Source organism: Coenobita brevimanus, chromosome 8, assembly GCF_032717465.1.
Source record: "Coenobita brevimanus isolate Jiangsu-jjx chromosome 8, ASM3271746v2, whole genome shotgun sequence".
NCBI classification, from domain to species: domain Eukaryota; kingdom Metazoa; phylum Arthropoda; class Malacostraca; order Decapoda; family Coenobitidae; genus Coenobita; species Coenobita brevimanus.
In genome coordinates this window covers 33,709,026-33,730,990 of record NC_136961.1, presented here as the reverse complement: position 1 = coordinate 33,730,990, position 21,965 = coordinate 33,709,026, and the positions used below count along the sequence as shown (strand labels likewise).

The 21,965-nt window shown below is 42.7% G+C and overlaps 1 protein-coding gene across 1 annotated transcript in view; it reads left to right on the top strand.

Annotated features, from left to right (window-relative positions):
* Positions 1-21,965, top strand: part of LOC145407416 (glutamate receptor ionotropic, delta-1-like) — a 417,443-nt gene that overhangs the window by 140,633 nt on the left and 254,845 nt on the right. The window lies entirely within an intron of this gene.

Below are 21,965 nucleotides of genomic sequence, written 5' to 3'. Positions count from 1 at the left end.
GAAAAGAATATAGTTTCTTCTTGCCATCCCCTGACGTTGCTTCTCATACTGGGAAAGGCATTTAGGTAATTGGGTGTAGCCTTCATCAATCCCTTATTACACACAAGCTGAATAAAATCATGAAGTAGCAGCATTAAAGTAAAAAATAACAATAGCAGACCGAAGACTTCATCTCCTAATGACCAACAATCATCTAATCTACCCTTTTACCACTATATCACCCACGGATTATTCTTTTTACTACCAAACGATTCTCTTAATACTGGTAGGACAACCTGGTTCTGGATTAATTAATGAGAAGCTATACTTAATCTATTCGGTGCAGAAAAAATATCTGGAACAAATCCTTCAGAGACGATAAGACTCTAATAAATATATGCCATCGTAATTATGGGGTTATAGAGAGAGAGAGAGAGAGAGAGAGAGAGAGAGAGAGAGAGATTAATGAAAAACTATTTATAACAAAGACTTACTGCATAACATTTTTTGCATACAGAGCATTAGCACCGTTGCAGTAGGGCTTCTGCGACAGAAGGATGAAGTTCTCACAAGGGATCGCCAACGTGTGTAACTGCCTGCCCAAGATTATCACTGTTAACACCTTTCTCTCACTCACCAGTCTGTCGGTAAGTAACAGTACCTGTCAGTCGCCTTATCACTCGCCAGTCTACTGTTAAGTCTTACAGTCACTTGTGAAAAGTTAAGTTACTCACTTGCCTAAAGGTACGAGTAACTCACCAATCTACTAGTACATTACGCACCAGTCGTGGGTAAGTCACCCACCAGTTTATGGGTATATCAATTACCAGACTGTGGATAATTCTCACCCCTGAGTGTATGGGGCAATTTTCCCTCTATAAACTTCCTACATGCTTTGTGTTATTTGATCCACTCACGTTCAAGAAAACTCAGATATTCTTTTCCGGCTGACGCACTATGATTTTATTCACCAGTTACTGAATCATATGACACTGAGAATGTTAAACATAAATTTTAGAGATGCAAGCAAGTGTCAGTTTCTAATACAGTACTACAGATTAAGTGAAGTATTTTCCTTTCACTTAGGTGTTTTCACGAACTACAACAGGGGTACGTATCTGTCTGTCTTTCTACACAAATAATTCTGTGCAAATAAGTGTACTCTGTACGTGTGTCTGTCCACTTTTGACTCCTTCGGATTTCGACGTGCCATACACCTAAAGACGTGGACGACGAGCTGACAATGATGGTTTGCATTATAATTGCGTGTGATTAGTTGCGCGCGAGCCACGAGCAGTTTTGTGCCCGATTTTTCGCCAGACACTGGGAACCCTATACAGTTCATACCACTGGGTGGAGTGAGTTGAAATTTCGCTTAGGAATACCCAGTATGTCAGGGCAGGTCCACAGTCTATTACTTATTCAGGGCAGGTCCACAGTCTAAGTACATTACTTAGACTGTGGGCAGGCCCATGTCAAGTTTGATGTCAGTGTGTGTCTTAAGGGCAAGTGCAACGGCGCTTATCCATATCTCTCTTTCTATGCCTCTATGTATGTATGTATGTATGTATGAATGAATGTATGGCTACACAGTCACTCATTTTTTGTATGTGTTTAATGCAAGAGTTAACGATCCTATGACTTTCATATATACAACCTGTCAGTTCCACAACTGTCTTCCTACTTCGGTCTTTCTCACTTATACCTTCGGACATTTCGAAATGAACGGATGTTGAACCTGGATTTCTTTTGTTTATTTATGTTTCAATAGGGCTCTCAGCCTCGTCGTCTTTCCTTTTGCATGAAAAAAATAAGGTTAACCTCTTCAAAGTCCACTTCAGAAAGGCTCTTTAAAAGCAAGCAGTGCTGGGGATGAGGCTCCTGTTGAGTGTATTGGTGCTAGTGGTTGAGGCGGTGGGTGATGTTGCCAAATGGGGCTGCTTGTAATAGGTGGCCCGCAAGCAGAGTCACAAAATCTACCAACCTTAACCCTAGGCAGCAGTTCCACTTGACAGTTGTTCTGTTCATTTAACTGCGACTAAGAACTGATTTTGGAGTTACGGAGGAAAATTGCTTGACATTATCATGAATTACTCCAGATAATAATTGTAGCATCTTGAAAAATAAATGATTTAGATATTTCAACCTCCTGAATGTAAATATTACTTATTAATAATTTTTTAGACATTAAGAGGTAGATGGTGAGAGATAGTACTATCTGTGTTTACAGTACAGATGTGTTACTAATTATTAAATCTGTCTATCTATCTATCTCTTGCCAGACGCCTGAATCCAGTAAGGGGTGGCCACAAACAAATCGCCTTCATGTCGCCCTGTCCCCTGCTATTTCACTGTCCTGTCCCCAGATCACAACCCCCTCTCTCATATACCTCTCCACTCCATCCTTATACTCGTATCTCATCCTCGGCCACCCCGTCACCCTCTCTCCCCCCCTCCACCTCACTCATATTAACTCTCCTTGTCAGTCTTTCGCTCTCCATCCTCTCCAAATGGTCAAACCACCTCAAGGTATGTCTCCTAACGCTTTCTATCACATACACATCTACATCCACACCACAAAGCTCCTTCTGTTCCTAACTTATCAGTCTTTTTCTCCATGTAACTTCACATGTTTCTCTCAAATAGCTCATTTTCACTGCTCTCACTCTTGACTTGTGTCTTTCAAACAAGGTCCAAGCTTCACTTTCATACATTAAAGTTTGTATCGCAATATTATCATGCAGCGACCATTTTACTTCCATGCCCACTTCGCTATTTCTTATCACTGCTTTCAAACAACCAGCAATCTTTCTTCCTTGTACCCATCCAAGCACTTCATCCTCCAATCTTCCATCCTTACTCATCACACTACCCAAATACTTAAATGCACTCACATTTTCTATTTCCACATCATCCAACGTCACTGTACTTTCACTGACTTCATTTCTCTCGCAGACCATAACTTTACTCCTCCCTACATTCACCTTTAGAATCCGTTTCTTACACATTCACCCAGACTCATCACCAAGTTTTGCAGCTCCCCTTCTTCTTCACTTAACAATACAGTATCATCTGCAAACAATACAGAAAGTTTAAAACGTTGCCCTCTCTCATTAGGGTCAAGTTAACCTCCACTGCACTACCTTGTACCTTTTTTATAACCCCATCCATATACAGATTAAACAGTCATGGAAACATGACACATCTCTGTTTCAATCCAACTTTCAGACAGAAAAATGCACTCGGTTCACAATCCACATGCACTGCAGCCTTAGCCCTCTCATACATACTCTTCACGGCATTCTAGAACTTCCCATTTACACTACATAATCTTAACATTTTCCACATTCCATGTCTATCCACTCTGTCATGATGATATTGTATTTTTATATTTTGTGATTCATCAGTTACATCTTCAATGGAGAACGTTGAAATATGAATGACGAGTGACTGTAGCTGTGGTCTGCCATGTTTATGCAGTCTCATAAAAGCTCCTTATTTTAAGCTTTCTTATATCTTTTTCTACAATTAATGACCTTCTGTTGGCTATCACCTTATTTTTAACCCGTCACGTCCCAACCGATTTCGCACCTCAGATACCCCCCAATCCCGAGCTATGTTGGATTTTTTTTTTTTTTTAGCTAAAACCTCCGCTATTGTTGAGAAACAAAGGAAAATCACCAAGAAAGGGCTTACCGGGGTCCATAAGTGGTCCGAACAGGTGAGGTCCCCAGCGCCAGGTATCGTATTCTGTCACTGACGTATGAGGCTCTCACGTTTTCTATGGTAGGTAATTTTGGGAGAAACGACAAAGAACACCTCTACATTTATTGAATCTGAACTAATAAACAATAACAATAACAATATAATGGTTTTCAATTTTATATATATATATATATATATATATATATATATATATATATATATATATACATATATATATATATATATATATATATATATATATATATATATATATGAAAAATAAGCATTGTTCCATCGCACGAGCATAGCGAGTTTGGTCAGAGTGGTCACACGCTATGTGCTAAGTTTCTTGTTTCAGCAAACATACCATTTTTTCCATGTATAATACTGTTTCAATGCCATTTTACCATTTTTTACTGTATGTAAATGTTTTCAGCTGTTTTCATTCATTACGATGACATGTAGCATAACTATAGTGCACATCTGCTTACTCAGCGCACTCGCTATGACTCGTATCTCAACATACCATATTGTTTTATCACTTTCACAGTATTGTTTTCTTTACATTGAACCTTTCCTCAACCACTGTAAATGTTTTCAATTATTTACATTCATTATAGCGAAATGCTAGTGCATATGCACGTAGCAAGCACACTCGCAACCACTCGTGTTTCAACTTCTATTATATGTCTTCACTCCCAGTATACTTCCCCACTTACATTACACCCGTTTCCACCTTATACTACTATTTACACATTTACGGGCCTTATGTATTCCACTGAGCATCAGAATATCGCACCAAAATACCCTCGCAATGAATGTTTCGACTGAGTATTTATACACTTACATAATAATTTTCCACTTACATTACACCCGTTTCCACTTTATACAACTATTTACGTTTTTACGGGCCTTATTTATTCCACTGAGTATCAGAATGTCGCATCTATATACACTTGCTAGGAATATTTTGACTTAGAATAAATTTATGCACTTACATAACTTTCCACTTATATTACACCCGTTTCCACTTTTCATACTAATATTTACATATTTACGGGCCTTATTTATTCCACTGAGCATCAGAATAGCGCATCTACATACACTTGCTGGGAAGGTTTCCGCTTAGAATATATTTATGCCCTTACAGATTTTTCCACTTATAATACACCCGTTTCCCCTTCCATACTACTATTTACAGATCTATGGGCCTTATAATTACACTGAGCGTCTGTTTGTCGCATTTCTTTCTGAGTATGAGTGTCATATCACATTCACACCATATCAGAAGTGCATCAAGGTGTGATACTAAAACAAGGGTGAATGCAGAGACCCACGTCACACTCAACGCACTGGTAGCGGGTGTCTTTTCTCTGAGTGGTGGGTCTCACACAGGAATTGCTACACACATGACACCTGCGTTGGGGCCTAGGTCTATTTGGCTGGGGAGGTATAGGAGTGGGGAAATGGTGGACGGATATTCTCAGGGGAGTTTGGGCGGTAGGGGCAGTGCGTGTGCGGTGTTGGGGCCTCTCAACCGCATACCGGGCAAAAATCTCACGTGTAAGCTCCCTCACAAACTCTTCAAAGGTTTCCTGCACTCCTGTTGTCATGGCGTGCAGGTGGTGGCAATTCAGGGCAGTTATGTCTAGCATGTAAAGAAGAACTTCTTGTACCACTTCATCGTGGTCCTGGCACACTCGACAGTGGATATCATGGAGTCTGACTGGTCCACCAGGCGCATGTTGATGTTATAATCAAGGACACACTCAGGTTTCCATATATGACACCTCCTCTCGCTGCAGTAATCCACGGACTCTGTACGGTGCATCAAGGGGCGGTGAACCGTGGACAAGAGGCTGACTTCTCTGTTGTGGTTCCACACTGTTGCTGGTATACTGTTAGCCTGCAAGAAGACCACCTCATTTCTTTCAAGTTTTGGCCCACCTTGACCATGTGACGCCGGTTCACCTTGACGGTACCACAGATTCCCGTGTCATGCCTCTGTAGATAACGAGCTAGAAGAGGGGTAGTGTACCAGTTGTCCAGGTAAAGGACGTGACCACAATGAAGGTAGTCTTCAATCATTGTCTTTACCACTGCTCCAGACAGTCCAATACTCCAATCCTCTATTATGTCTGTCTGTGCACTGGTGTCCAAGACTATGTCTTGCACATAACCAGTCCTACAGTCACACATAACAAAGATCTTGAACACAAAACGGTGCCTTTTGCTGGGTATGTACTGCCGAAATGAAATATTGCCTCTCCACAACACGAGACTCGTCTATGACAAGGTATCTATAGGGATAAAATGAGGAACGGAATGTTTGCTTTAGGTGATCAAAAACCAACCTAATTCGCCTCATCTTATCTGTGTCATTTGCATTTGCAGGATCATCAGCATCGTAAAAGTGAAGGTGACTTAGAATTTCCTGAAAGCGATTATGGCTCATGATTTGGCCAAATATTGGTGTCTGCATGATAGGGTCCCTTGTCCAGTATGCTAGAATTCTGTTTTTTCGTACAATACCCATCAAAAGTACCAGGGCAAAAAATAAAAACATTTCTGCAAGGGAGACAGGGTTCTGTAGCTATTTCTTCTACTGATAAAGCAGATCTCTTCGCACAGACTTTCTCCTCCAATTCCACCTTAGACGATTCCGGTGCTGTTCCTCCATCACTTCCCCCCTCTGACTTCCTCATGGCTGACATTAAAATTTCTTCAGTTGATGTATTTTCTGCTATTACTGGCCTCAATACTAACAAGGCATATGGGCCTGATGGGGTCCCTCCTGTTGTTCTCAAAAACTGTGCTTCTGTGCTTACACCCTGCCTAGGCAAACTATTTCGCCTTTGTCTGTCAACTTGTACCTTTCCTTCTTGCTGGAAGTTTGCTCTCATTCAGCCAGTCCCAAAGAAGGGTGACCACTCCCAACCCTCCAACTATCGTCCAATTGCTTTAACGTCCTGTATTTCAAAAGTTTTCGAGTCAATTCTTAATAAAAAAATTTTAAGGCATCTTTCCTATCACAACCTTCTTTCCGATCGTCAGTATGGGTTCCGTCAGGGACGCTCCACTGGCGATCTTCTCACCTACCTTTCAGACTCCTGGTCATCCTCCTTTCGGGACTTTGGCGAAAGCTTTGCCATTGCACTTGACATCTCAAAGGCTTTCGATCGAGTCTGGCATAAATCTTTAATTTCCAAACTGCCCTCCTACGGTTTCTATCCTTCTATCTGTACCTTCATCGCTAGCTTCCTTTCTGGTCGTTCTATAGCTGCTGTCGTAGACGGCCATCGTTCTTCTCCTAGATCTATCAACAGTGGTGTTCCTCAGGGCTCTGTCCTATCACCAACTCTCTTCCTTTTATTCATCAATGATCTTCTAAGCTGTACATCTAACCCTATCCACTCATACGCTGATGACTCCACCCTTCACCTTTCCATTCGGTTCCCGCAACGCCCATCTCAACAGTTACTTCAAGAAACAAGGGATGAGGCTATGGCACACCTAATGTCTGACTTGGCTCATATCTCTGACTGGGGTAAAAATAATATGGTTGTCTTTAATGCTTCTAAGACTCAGTTCTTACACCTATCAACCCGACAAAATCTTCCACAGGTATACCCACTAATGTTTAATAATATTCAGATTAATCCTGCATCATCCTTGAACATGCTTGGGGTTTCATTTACTCGGGACTTATCTTGGAAAGATCATATTACATCTCTTGTAAAATCTGCTTCCAAGAGATTGGGTGTGCTAAGCCGACTCTGCTCTTTCTTTACCCCTGCACAATTGTTGACTCTATACAGGGGTTTTATCCGCCCCTGTGTGGAGTACAACTCTCATGTGTGGGGAGGCTCCCCACATACAGCTCTTCTCAATAGGGTGGAGTCAAAGGCTTTTCGTCTCATTAACTCTCCTCCTCTTACTGACTCCCTTCAACCTCTGTCTCTTCGCCGCACTGTTGCATCTTTATCTCTTTTCTATCGCTACTTTAATGGTCACTGCTCCTCTGAACTGTCTGCTTGCATTCCTCCACCTCTACGACGGGCGCGTAGCACCCGTCTGGCAGCAAACTCTCATCCCTTTTCTGTCCAACTCTCTAATGCAAGAGTTAACCATTACTCTCAGTCTTTCATTCATGCAACAGGTCAGCTCTGGAACTGTCTCCCTCTGTCTGTATTTCCTCCTGCCTATGATCTCCAGTCTTTCAAACGCAGTGTGTCCAGGCATCTCAAAATGATCGGATCTTGAATTTGGCTCTCTATTGTATTTTGTTTTCCTCTTGGAGGGAACTGTTACTGCGGGCTCATGGCCTTTGGTTCCTTCTTGGTCGCATAAAAAAAAAAAAAAAAAAAAAAAAAATCATAAATGATGGAATACCTGCTCCTTGTGCCCAGTCTTTCACTCTCACGGTGCTGGCTGCTAGCAAAATGGTTTGTTTGTTCCACTATTTGCTCCACAAAACCCTCACTGAAAAACAGGTGGAAAAAATCCAGCCTGGTGGAACTAAGGTGAATTCCTGGAGCAGTGCAGCCAGTGCACCCCTGCTCAGTGAAGGGGTGAATGATGGGAGAAAAATCACTCCCATCCTCCCAATTCCAAGTCACAAATCCCTCGCCCCCATCGTCCCCATCGTCGCCTTCGTCGTGGTGGGGAGGTGCTGGTGGGGGAGGTTGGGGAGGAGTGTGGAGGGCTTCCCCACTCGCACTCCTCTTCCCTCGGTCTTTACCCTTTCCCTTTCCCTTACCCTTACGGCCTTGTGGAACATTAGGGGGCTGTTGGGATGAAGTGTGGGAATATTGGGGAGCATAAGAAGTACTGGGGAGTGGCTCCTCCTCACCTCCCCCCTCAATCACAACACCACGTGATTCATCACGCACCCTCTCTGGCCCATGTGTCTGAGAATGTTGGGGAGCATAAGACGTGCTTGGGAGTGGTTCCTCCCCACCTTCTCCCTCCATCCCAACACCACGTGATTCATCACACACCCTCACTGCCCCATGTCATACGCCCCGCCGCCTCACACCACCACGGGAGAGCGATGACTCTTTCCCGCCACTCTCACTTTCTATACTCGCCCCTGCACTTTCCATTTCACTTCCCACTCCCTCCATGCTACTTCTGCCATCCTCACACAAAACACCAGGCCCATACATGCTTGTACTATGTGCTGTGCACTCGGGGCCACGATGAGTGATTATCTTGCTGCCGTACCACATGGCAGCACGTCCTCGTCTTTGTCCTCGTTCTCGAATTCAGGCTCAACATCATGTAGGGGCTGCCAAAAGGTGGTTGCACGATGTTTTTGTGCAGGGTGGCCCTCTCTAGCAGCACGATAAGTCACGTAGCGTCGCTTCCTGGGGGATGGGACCACCTCATCACTGCTGCTGGTTTCGTCCTCCCCTGGTTGGACATAATCTTTGTCCACCACCTTGTCATCGAGTGGCGAATCACTGTCGCCTGTGAAGGCGTCCAGGGCGGCTTCGATTTCCTCCTCTGAGAGAACTCAATGGCCATGTCTGACCAGGGCCACTGCTAACAGGTGAGTGACCAAGCCGAGGGTGGGCGGGGGTCGCACAGGGTCACCGAGTGTCCTCGCCTGGTGGCAGGTAGGAGAAGGTCAAGTGACCCTACGTACCAAAAATCAAGCGTGTGATTTGAAAATTGTGCAAATTATGCACCTTGCAATTGTGCGACATACCAGTACGTCGATGGGACTGGCAATTACATAATGTTGCAACTCATGAACACATATAATTGTTAAATTTTTTTAGGGATATTTGTGAAACACCTGTAAATGTTAAGCGTGATCAGTTTATTGCCAAGTACAGATCAATTATAACTGATATAAGTGGTCAGTCTGCATCCCACGTTACAAAGGTTTGTGACCAACAAGAAAGATGACTTTATTATGACTTTATTAGCATATAATTTATTGTCAATAGGTTTTATCCCTCAGCTTTAACGATACAGCATTAATGGATGTTCTCATATCACACATCGTTTTTCATATGACAACATTATTCAGCTATCATTTTCAATGATTATTTACTTATAACCCATTTTTCTCAGTTTCCACTGACAGCGGATCAGTTATAACATCGTTAATATATTTTCTGTAAGTTTTTATACTTACTGGTATCTGACCAATGGCAAGATTGCTGGTCATATGACATGACCAATATATCCTGGTTTGCACTAAAATACTGGTGTCACGAAATAGACTTGCGACAACCACCTCATTTTCTGCGATATGAAGTAATGATGACGAAAATGATGATCATGATGATGACATGTTTGGACTGGGGTACTTGATGAAAATAGTGGTCTAAGCTTTGAGACAATAACTGGTGTTCAAAGAAAGCAGTTATAAATATCATGTATAAGGAAGAGTTATCCAGACAATTATTCGATTCAATAAGCAGCTATCATAGCCTTGGAGAAGAGACACGTCAGTAATCTCATTAAAGGAAAGAGAACTAACCAAAATCAGATTGCTTGGGAAAATACTCCTTTTGAAAGAAAGACAATAGAAATACAAACTTAAAAACAAATATCCCCTACTGGTCAACAGCCTAAATGGTTCTGACTTACTCTCATCTGTTTCTAATTATTTGACCTCCAGCTTCTAAACTGACCCTAAAATTTGGCTATCAAGTATCTTGACGTACAACATCATAAGTGAGGGAAAATTCCATGAAACATGCAAATTCTCAAAGAAGTGTCAATAGGTCTATATATTGTTACAAAAATAATATACTTAGTGTTAAATTTGTATCATATCCTAAGCACAAACCGATATATATACAAAACATTATTACATGACCTTTGCACATTAGAAGTGCCTCTGCATTTTGCGTTTGTAGGAGGGAGGCGGCCTGTAGTCCTGATGGACCCAGGTTCGAATCCCGGCTAGGGCAGTGAACAGTTTAAGGATTTGAATGTCATAAAAAGCAGACTCTCCTGATCTACCAGATGACCCGCCGACATGTCGCAAAAATACCCCCGCTAATACCAATACACCAGTCCTGTATGAGACAGCCCTAGCATGTATTTAATATGAACGGTGAGTGGTAGCACCGAAGTGGTGACATGTGGAGGTGTAGGTGGACTACTGGGCCTTGGGATAGGCTACTGCCCCCGAGATGTAGGCCCTGAAGCCTTTGCCCAGAGTCAGACAAAAAAAAAAAAATTACTCTCACACTGTAAAGTCCAACAATAGTCGCTCATCATTTTTGGAATGAATGGGCCTTGATATCGGCTCTCCATTATGACAATTTCGTGGTGAAACCTTTCGCCACGTTCGTCGCTGACATTGCCAGGAATAAACAGAAAGAAGTCCAAATGAGAAAGGAGGAAATGTATCTTGAGCGACATTCGAGCACCGAGTGCATAGTAAATCTTCAACATCTTGTCAACAAGCTGTGCAAGGGAATTTGCTGGAGGAGTGCTAGGCATACCACCCTCCGCCTGTTGGCTCATAGTCGCGAAGCTCATAGGTCCCTTCTCCGGGGTTCGCTTCTTTATTACATTTTGAAAATGCCCAATTCCGTTCTATATTGAGGACGCTGGGCGCTAATGGGTTAATGACTTGAGGTGAAAACAGAATGATATAATAGGGAAGATTGGTGCAGAGCTAACCAAGAACTGAGTAGGTTAGGTTTTCTTTCATCTAGCTAAAAAAAGAAGAATATGAATAATAAATTTCTAAATTATTCAGCAAATAGTCTCACACACACACACACACACACACACACACACACACACACACACACACACACACACACACACACACAAAGTTTGTCTTTGCAGGGTAAAGTCTGTGAATCAATGCAGTAGGAAATAATCCAAAATACAACACGGTGAATGGAAGCGTCCCAAGGATGATGCTAATTACTAAATACAAAAATACTAGTTTGAAAAACCTACGAGACACCCAGCACCTCGTGACATGTTGCGAGTGATGAGGATGCCATTAACGCTTCAGTTTCTGCCACCGTAAGGAGGGTGTTGGGCATTTCCCATTCTTTGGCAATGGGTGAGGTACAGTTACCGTGCAACTCCTGCTGCAGCTGTATAATTATTATAAACACGGGGTGTCTCCTATCCTACTCAGAGCCCTAGGACAAGGCTTCTTCTGTGCATTACCTGCCACAGTAGAGTTTTCTTAGAGGGGCTCTAATCATTGCTAGGGTGAGATACGATTACTGTGTGGCCCATGCCTCAACGGAATAGTTGCAGGGCGTCACTGACTTAGAATTGCAAAAGGTAGTGATCATTACTGACTCTTCATCTCCTGATAGCTAGCTAGTGTTACTGGTGCTCTGTGATATTTGTCGTAGTAGTAGTAGTAGTAGTAGTAGTAGTTCCCTAGGCAGTCTGGCCGAACAGCCCCGAGTCCCTAAGGAAGGCCATGGCCGAGACCAGGCTTTCCCACAGAGCTCTCAAGGAGAGTATGTTGTGTTGTTGGTGTAGGTGATTGTGTACAATGCAGTCTTCCATTATGTGCTTAATAGTATGGGGTGATGTTGTAGTGCCACAAATTTAATATTCATGTATGTGTTTAGAGGTACTGTAATTTTTAAGTTAGATAGGATGTAACCTGAATACTAGTCTATAAATTCCTATCCTAAGTAGTAATTCATATGTTAATGATTAATGTAGGGTTAACTTTATTTTTTATATGTATGTATCTCTGTATCTATGCATTGTGTGATGTAATTGTGGATGCTGAGCTATGGGAATTCCTCCGTCTGGTCGAGTAATGAATAACAGATGTGCGCAGCTTTTCTCCTTGTCGTTATTGGGCGCCGAGTTTAAACCTTAAACAGAATAATGATGAGTATACAATTCTTTCCGTATTCTAGTTGTGAAATGTTTACTAATGAAGCTGCTAGAACCCAAATATGTGAAATTAACAGTCAAAAAGGCCTAAATAATGTCATTTGTGAGGATTTAATAGTCCCGCTTACCTTAACCGTCACTAGATGGCATAAGCTGCCCCAAAATTCAAGGTGGGATATTGGTAAAATCAGTGTCTAAATTAAGTAAGGATTGAATCCCAAATTTTCCCCAATTCAATCAAAAGTCCTGGCGTCATGGGTACACCGCTAAATAAATTGTGAAGAGAATTGAAACCCACTATATTTAAAAAACACCACCTCATTTGACCTAGTAGTGGCATCGCGGACGTACCAAGGAAGCCCCACTTGAGGCCCAGACGTTGGGTATGATGGACGTTGGTTCAGGTGAGCTGTCCACATTTCTCCTTCCCCCCCCCCTTTTTTTCTTTGTTTAATCCTTACTTGGCATGGACCATATGAAGTAATATTGTTGAAAGCTTAACGTAGACTTGAGGCCCAGACGTCGTGTATAATGGACATTGGTTCAGTCCCCAGACACCGGCGACGTCAGTGTGAGCACGAGGCCTCCCTGTGGTATTGTCCAGAGACGTGAACATACACACTTACACTGCCCATGAATTATTTTATAAACCAAATGTAATTGTAATAGTATCACTGATCTATCAAGTGAACTTTTTTTGGTAAATAAGGAATAGAAATTTAAAAGTGATGTAATCTGGTAACGGAAAGGCGAAATTCAAAACCATTAACCGTTTTCTTTATTAAATTAATGTTAGAAAATTTGGAGCGTGGAAGGGAACTTAGTGGTTGTGAGCAATATTGTAATTTTGAATTGTACCTCGAGGCTAAACAAGCCCGAGTGATTATGTATTCTTGGTGATTATACAATTTTTGAATGGTACCTCGAGGCTAAACAAGCCCGAGTGATTACATATTCTTGGTGATTATGCAATTTTTGAATTGTACCTCGAGGCTACACAAGCCCGAGTGATAATGCATATTTGGTGATTATGTAGTAATGATGATTATGAACTATTAATAATTATGAATGGAAAGGGTTTGTGGATTATCGAGAATTACATGATGAAAATATACTATTCGGATGAGATGGAACACGAGTAATTATTTTCATTGGTTCGAGGCTAGGCCAGCCCGAAAAGACAATCCAAGCTTGTAAACAGGTCCCTGTCTTGAAGCTATTGTCGAGCCCAAGAATAACTGACAAAAAAAAAAGTAAGGTACAATGACCTCATAAATCGCTTGTATGTATCAAATTGTTTTCGCCTGGTGACAATGTTGTAGGAATGATCCCCCAAACCATGGTTTTAATGTGCAATCTTCTTTCATATTACAAAGGGTCATGTACTTAAAATGTCTTTTGAAAACCAGCATAAAAAATTATTAGAGTAAAATATGTCATTTTCTTTCTTGGTGTACCTAATCAAGGAAATTATGTCCTCATGCCTAATTCACTCCCCTTCCAATTCAAGATTCCTTCGCTGAGGGAACGACGACCACCTGTGGTACTGACTAAATCTAGGCTCGTCCAAAAACTACAAACGCTACCAAAATTCTCTTAAACAATTATCATCTACCATACCAAGTCAAAATACCACCCCCTCTCCCCTTTTATTTTATTGAAGTGAATTTTTTTTCTATTAACCAAGGAGGGGAGACTAAGTCGAGTACCACCTGAATTATCAATGGGTAAGTTGACCAGTACCAACAACCGGTAAGATTATAAATCCGTCTTTACACTGGATGAACAATAAAGGTGGGATTGAAAAAGCCTACCGTTACACTGTGTTACATCCTGGACAGGCATCAGCGATGGAGTCATCCAGCCTCTTCCGGTAACTTAAGAGGGCTGGATGATGCCCACATCTCAGCCTGGCCAGGTGGACCCTGTCCTCGCGAGGGAGATAGGATTCAGAAGGGTGGATTTCAGGAGGCCGTGCTTGCAGCTGTGTGTTGTCTTTAACCCGTCAGGTCCCGAGGTTTTCCGCACCTTTGACGTTCCCCAATCCCGAGCTATTTCGGAAAAATTTTTTTTTGGCTAAAACTTCCGCTTTGGTTGAGAAACAAAGGAAAATCACCAAGAAAGGGCTTACCGTGGTCCATAAGTGGTCGGAACAGGTGAGGTCCCCCACGCCAGGTATTGTATTCTATCATTGACGTGTGAGGCACTCACGTTTTCTATGGTAGGAAATATTGGGAGAAACAACAAACAACACCTCTACATTTATTGAATTTGAACTAATAAATAATAAGAGTAGCAATATTATGGATTTCAAACACATATATATGAAAAATAAGCATTGTACCTTCATGTGAGCATAGCGAGTTAGGTCCGAGTGGTAACATGCTATGTGCTAAATTTCTTGTATCAGTCAACATATCATTTTTTCTACTTGTATACTTCTGTTTCATTAACATTTTACCTATTTTTACTGTTTGTAAATGTTTTCATTCATTACGATGACATGCAGCATAAGTATAGCGCACATCGGCTTACTAAGCGCACTCACTATGACTCGTATTTCAACATATCCAATTGTTTTATCACTTTCCTATTATTTTTTCCTTTACATAGAACCTTTCCTCCACCACTGTAAATGTTTTCAAGTATTTACATTCATTATGAGGGCATTTAGCGAAATGTTAGCGCATATTCACGTAGCAAGCACAATCTCAAACACTCGTGTTTCATCTTCTACTTTATTTTTTCACTCCAATTATACTTTCCCACTTACATTACACACGTTTACACCCCTATACTGCACTATACATAGTTACTGGCATTATGTATTCAAGTGAGCATCAGAATATCGCATGAAAATACCCTCGCAATGAATGTTTCGACCAACATAATACTCAAACACTTACATACAAATTCTTCACATATAATACACACTTTCCCACTTGTTGAATTCTATTTTCATAATTACGGGCCTTATTCATTCCACTGAGCATCAGGATATCGCATCTATATACACACGCAAGGAATATTTTGACTTAGAATATATTTCAGCACTTACAATAATTTGAACTTATATTATACCCGTTTGCATTTCCAATAATAATATTTACATATTTACGGGCCTTATTTATTGCACTGAGCGACAGAATATCGCATAAAAAAAAAACCTCGCTAGGTATGTTTCCACTTACAGCATATTTATACACTTACATACAATTTTTTCACTTATGTTATACCCGTATGCAATTTATACTAATATTTTCAGATCAACATGACTGATAATTTCACTGAGCGTCTGTTTGTTGCATTTACTTCATAGTTTCAGCGTCCTATCGCATTCACACCGTATTAGAATTGCATCAAGGTGTGATAGTCGCTGAAACATGGGTGAATACAGAGACCCACGTCACACTCGAGGCACTCATAGTGGGTGTCCTTCCTCTGTGTGGTGAGTCTCACCCGGGAATTGCTACACACGTGACACCTGCGTTGAGGCCTAGGTCTGTTTGGCTGGGGAGGGATAGGAGTGGGGAAATGGCGGCCGGATATTCTCAGGGGAGTTTGGGCAATAGGGGCAGGGCGGGTGCGATGTTGGGGCCTTTCAACAGCATACCGTGCAAACATCTCTCTTGTGAGCTCCCTCACAAACCCTTCAAAGGTTTCCTGAACTCCTGTTGTCATGGCGTGAAGGTGGTGGCAATTCAGAGCAGTGATGTCTAGCAAGTGAAAGAACAGTTTCTTATACCACTTCATCGTGGTCCTGGCACACTCTACAGTCGATATCATGGAATCTGACTGGTCCACCAGGCACATGTTTATGTTATAGTCCATGACACACTCAGGTTTCCAAATGTGACGCCTGTTCTCGCTCCGGTAATCAACGGAATCAGTACGGTGCATCAAGGGGCGCTGAACCGTTGACAAGAGGCTTACTTCTCTATTATGGCTCCACACAGTTGCAAGGATGTTGTTGGCTTTGAAGAAGACAACCTCATTCCTGTCAAGTTTCCGTCCTACCTTAACCATGTGATGCCGGTTCACCTTCACGGTTCCACAGATTCCCGTTTCATGCATGTGTAGATAACGAGTGAGAAGAGGGCTAGTGTACCAGTTGTCCAGGTAGAGGACGTGACCACAATGAAGGTAATCTTCTATCATTGTCTTTAACACTGCTCCCGACAGTCCAATACTCCGATCTTCTATTATGTCTGTCTGTGCACTGGTGTACACGACTATGTCTTGGACGTATCCAGTCCTACAGTCGCACATAACAAAGATCTTGAACCCAAAACGGTGCCTTTTGCTGGATATATACTACCTAAATGAAATATTACCTCTCCACAACACGAGACTCTCATCTATGACGAGGTCTCTATAGGGATAAAATGAGGAACGAAAGGTTTGCCTCAGGTGATCAAAGACCAACCTAATTTGCCTCATCTTATCTGTGTCGTTCGCATTTGCAGGATCATGAGCATCATAGAAATGGAGGTGACTTAGAATTTGTTGAAAGCGATTACGGCTCATGACTTGCCCAAATATTGGTGTAAACATAACAGGGTCCCTTGTCCAGTAAGCCGGAATTCTGTTCTTTCGTATAATACCTATTAAAAGGACCAGGGCAAAAAATAGGAACATTTCTGAAAGGGAGACAGGGTAATCATATATGATAGAATGCCTGTTCCTTGTTCCCAATCTTTCACTCTCACGGCGCTGGGTGCTTGCAAAAAGGTTGGTTTGGTAAACAATCTGCTCCATGAATGCCTCACTAAAAAACAGGTGGAAATAATCCATCCTGGTGGAATTACGGTTAATTCCGGGAGCAATGCAGCCAGCGCACCCCTGCTCAGTGAAGGGGTGAATGAGGGGAGAAAAATCACTCTCATCCTCCCAATTCCATCCCACAAATCCCTGGTCCCCATCATCTCCATCACCGCCTTCGTCTGGGTGGGGAGGAGATCCTGGTGGGGGAGGTTGGGGAGAAGGAGTGCGGAGGGCTTCCCCACTCTCACTTCTCTTCCCTCTGCCTTTACCCTTTCCCTTTCCCTTACCCTTACGGCCTTGAGGAACATTAGGGGGCTGTAGGGATGAAGTTCGGGAATATTGGGGAGCATAAGACGTGCTGGGGAGTGGTTCCTCCCCACCTTCCCCCTCCATCACAACACCATGTGATTTTTCACGCACCCTAACTCGCCCACGTGTTTGGGGATATTGGGGAGCATAAGACGTGCTTGGGAGTGGTTCCTTCCCACCTTCCCCCTCCATCACAACCCCAAGTGATACAGAACGCACCCGCACTCGCCCACATGATACACCCCGCCGCCTCACACTACCTAGGGAGAGCGATGACTCACTCACACCACTCTCACTTTCCATACTCCTACCTGCACTTTCCCTTTCACTCCCCACTCCCTTCATGGCACTTCCTACCTCCCCAAACAAAATACTAGGCCCATAACTGCCCGTCCGACGTGGTGTGCACTCGGGGCCACGATGAGTAATCACCTCACGTTCATACCACGTGGCAGCACGTCCCACGGCTCCATCCTCGTCCTGGTCCTCGTCCTCGTCATCAAATTCGGGTTCCACATCACGTTGGGGCTGGGCATAGGATGTTGCATGTGTTTTTTTGGCTGGCAGCCCCTCTCTAGCAGCACGGTAAGTCATGTACTGCCGCTTCCTGGGGGATATGACTTCTTGATCACTGCTGGTGGTTTCCTCCTCCTCTGGGTGCACATAATCTTTGTCAACAACCTCGTCGTCCAGTGGGGAATCACTGTTGCCTGTAAAGGCGTCCAGGGCAGCTTGAATTTCGACCTCTGAGCGACCTCTCGTCGCCATGTCTGAGCAGGACCGTTGCTAACAGGTGAGTGAACGAGCCGCGGGTTAGCGTGGGTCGTGCTGGGTCACCGCGTGTCCCCGCCTGGTGGCAGGAAGGGGAAGGTCAAGCGAGGATACGTACCGAAAATCAAGCGTGAAATGTGAAAATTGTGGATATTATGCACTTTGCAATTGCACGATGTACCGGTGCGGCGCCGGGACTGGCAAATGCAAAATGTTGCAACATACCCATACGTCGACGGGACAGCGCGGATGACTGAATGGAGCGGCGAGTGATTTGTGTATGACTGTGCTTCTGGAAGCTGGTCTGAGGTGGGTGAGGGCGGAGAGATGACAGTATTTGTGTATGATACTGTGTGCTGGGTGTTGTTTTGATGTTTCTTGGTGTGTGTGGCTGTGTTGCCATGTAGCGTATTGGATGTTGTGGGTTTGTGGAGGCTGCAGCAAGAATTTGGGTGCCTCGCATATCTAGGTGATCCTTGACTTTGAGGACTTTGGTTTCTTGATATAGGTGGTCTGTGGGTTTAGTAGCTGTGCAGCATGGGATTATTTTTAGGGCCTTGTTCTGCATGGTCTGTAGAGTGTTGTAGTGTGTTTTAGCGAGGTTAGGAGCCCAAGCAGGGCTTGCATAATTCATCACTGAACGTATAATATATTGTTTGTATACTGTGGTGGTGGTTTCTTTGTTGTGTCCAAATGTTGTATGAGCAAGTGCCCTGAAGGCATTGGGTCTTGGTGTTATTTTATTTTTGATGTTTGTGATGTGTTGTTTAAATGACATTGATGTACTGTATGTTACACCAAGGATTTTGGGTGTGTATGTATGTGGTAGGGATGTGTTCTTTATGGTGAGGTGAGGTGTGGAATGTGACTGTGTGTCCTTATATACTACAAGGTATTTACTGATCCAACGTGTATAAACGCTCAAATTCAGAATCTGGATCTAAAGTAACCATCCGGTAGTCCCAAAGTAGCAACACGATGGCTATTAGGCCTGGCAACTAAGCTGCACTTACAGGCCCGAGGGAGCTCAAAAGTCAGTTATGAGGGACATTACATGTATTCGTATCGTGCGTGCAGGGTATGGCTATTTTTCATACGAAATGGAATGTTCAACCACATTCAGGGCCTCATTCAAGAGATCTTACATGCGTTGCTGTGCTGCTCAACAAAGGCCTATATTTTGAATGATGCTGGCTGACTAAACTACTCTGCCCCGGGTGACGTTCCGAAACACACTTTGGGAGTTGTTCCGGAACTCACTGCCTTACCCAGCGTTGTTGCAATGCTTAACGCCTGGTATCCACTTGTTGCGTATCCGTGTATCATAGCATCGTTACATATCAATGTGGACTTGATACAGATTGATGCAGAGGTTGTGAAGACTGTTAGTGACAGTAAGAAAACTTATTTGAGTAGATGTGTGTGTGTGTGTGTGTGTGTGTGTGTGTGTGTGTGTGTGTGTGTGTGTGTGTGTGTGTGTGTGTGTGTGTGTGTGTGTGTGTGTGTGTGTGTGTGTGTGTGTGTGTGTGTGTGTGTGTGTGTGTGTGTGTGTGTGTGGTTCAGTAGCATTGGAGTACCACGAGATTCTATGTTTTCCCTTGTTTGATAATACCTGTTATACCGATGAGTTTCTGGGATAGGTCAAAACATGATTTATCAAGCAATGTTGAACTGGGGATAAACAGTGAAGGATGAAATGCTTTCAGTCTGAAGTATGTGGATGATGATGTTGCTTACTACTAGTTGAGTCTTTGCAGACTGGTTCGCAGCATTACGAGAGTCTGTGGCTGCAAAAATCTGAACATTTGCAGTGTTTTATTAAAACAGAGAGTAGGTCAGCATACTCTCATTAACCTCGAACCTCCAACTGCCAACACCACACCACATGCAGAATTATACATCACATCTGTTTCCACCCACCACCCCCCTTAGCAATGGCCGCTGCAGGATTAAGAGTAAATCTGGTGGTACCTAAGATTGCCACCACCGGCAGGGTAGGGCTGAGGGCACAGAGCTCTCCTGGTTGTCATCATACGACTGTGCTGACAGTGGTTACTGCAACCACAGATTGTGCTAGTCAGGGAAGTGCAGGTTCTACTATGATTGCCCATTTTATAAACTAAATTACTCAAATATAACCAAATATATCTGTATAGTTTATCGCTCCCCCAATACAATTTCAGAACCGAGCGTATTTGACTCCATATCCACACAGTTGACCAACCTTAACCTCAGTCTTACCACTGAAATTATCATTTGGGGTGATTTTAACATCCATAATGTAGAACTGTTATTGCTTTTTGCCAGGACTGACGATACTGGTCTTGAATGCCAGCTGCTTCCAGAATCGTTTAATCTCAAGCAACTGGAAAAACAACCAGCCAGAATACCAGATAATCCTGACCATGGCACTGCCTCTTGGAAATATTCCTGTCAAATAATCCAGATCAGTACAGGATACAGGTACTGTCACCACTTGGATCCTCTGGGCATAGTCTCATCAAACCCTCATTAGTTGCCCCAAACCTCCCCGTTCTTAGCCAGTCAGGGTGACCAGATGGCAATTTGGTAGGGCAGACTGGGATGGATTTAGAAACATCTTGTTGACATTCCATGGTAGTCTTTCATCTCCATGGGCGTCACCTCTATCCAGTCCCACATTAAAGACTTTTACAAGCTGGTATGGAATTGTCCATACTCAGTCAACAATGTACTAAAAGATCGGACTCCCTGAAATGGTTACACCGCAACCGTGCCAGAGCAACGACAAGAAGGAACTTAGCATATAACTCTTACTTGAAGTGAAAAACTACCGAATCCCACAGTTAATGTCAAATTGCTAGAAACAAGGCAAAAGCAGTAATAAATCTTGCCGAATCAAATTTTCTTTACAATCAAGCATCCAAACTATTAAATAAACCTAATGACAATAGAATATTCTTGTCAATTCACAGTTCTTTCAATAAAAATTTTAATGTTATCATCCATTCCCCTACTAAAACATTCAGATGGAAACACTGTATATGACCCTCTTGGAAAAGCGAACATCCTTGCCAGTACGTTTGCCAAAAATTCTACCTCAGAAGAAGTTAGCCAGAACGTTGCTGTACTAGAACTTGACTCTCCTGAAATTCCGCCAGTAAAGATACAGACTAAATACGTAAATCTGTCCTGCACAGTTTACCGACCAACAAAGATTTAGGTCCAGATGGAATTCCTCCCATCGTTTAATAAAAAGAGTTCCCCAGAACTTGTTCCTGTTCTAGCTAAATTACTCAGAGTATGCATACGTAGTTTTTCATTCCATAATTCTCAGAAAGAAGCTAATGTCTACCCAATTCCTACGAAAATAAGTTCGTTTGATCCTTCTGATTAGAGACCAATAGCAATCACATCTAATATTGGTAAAGTATTTGAAGTTGTTGTTAATAACCACGTTGTTAAACATCTCGAATCCAACAACATAATTATTGACAGGCAGTGATTTTCGCCATGAATCAGTTTCTTGACTCATACCGTCAATGTTAGCAGGCCAACATGGAGAAACTCATTCAGAAACCCTTGATATTTCTAAAGTTTTT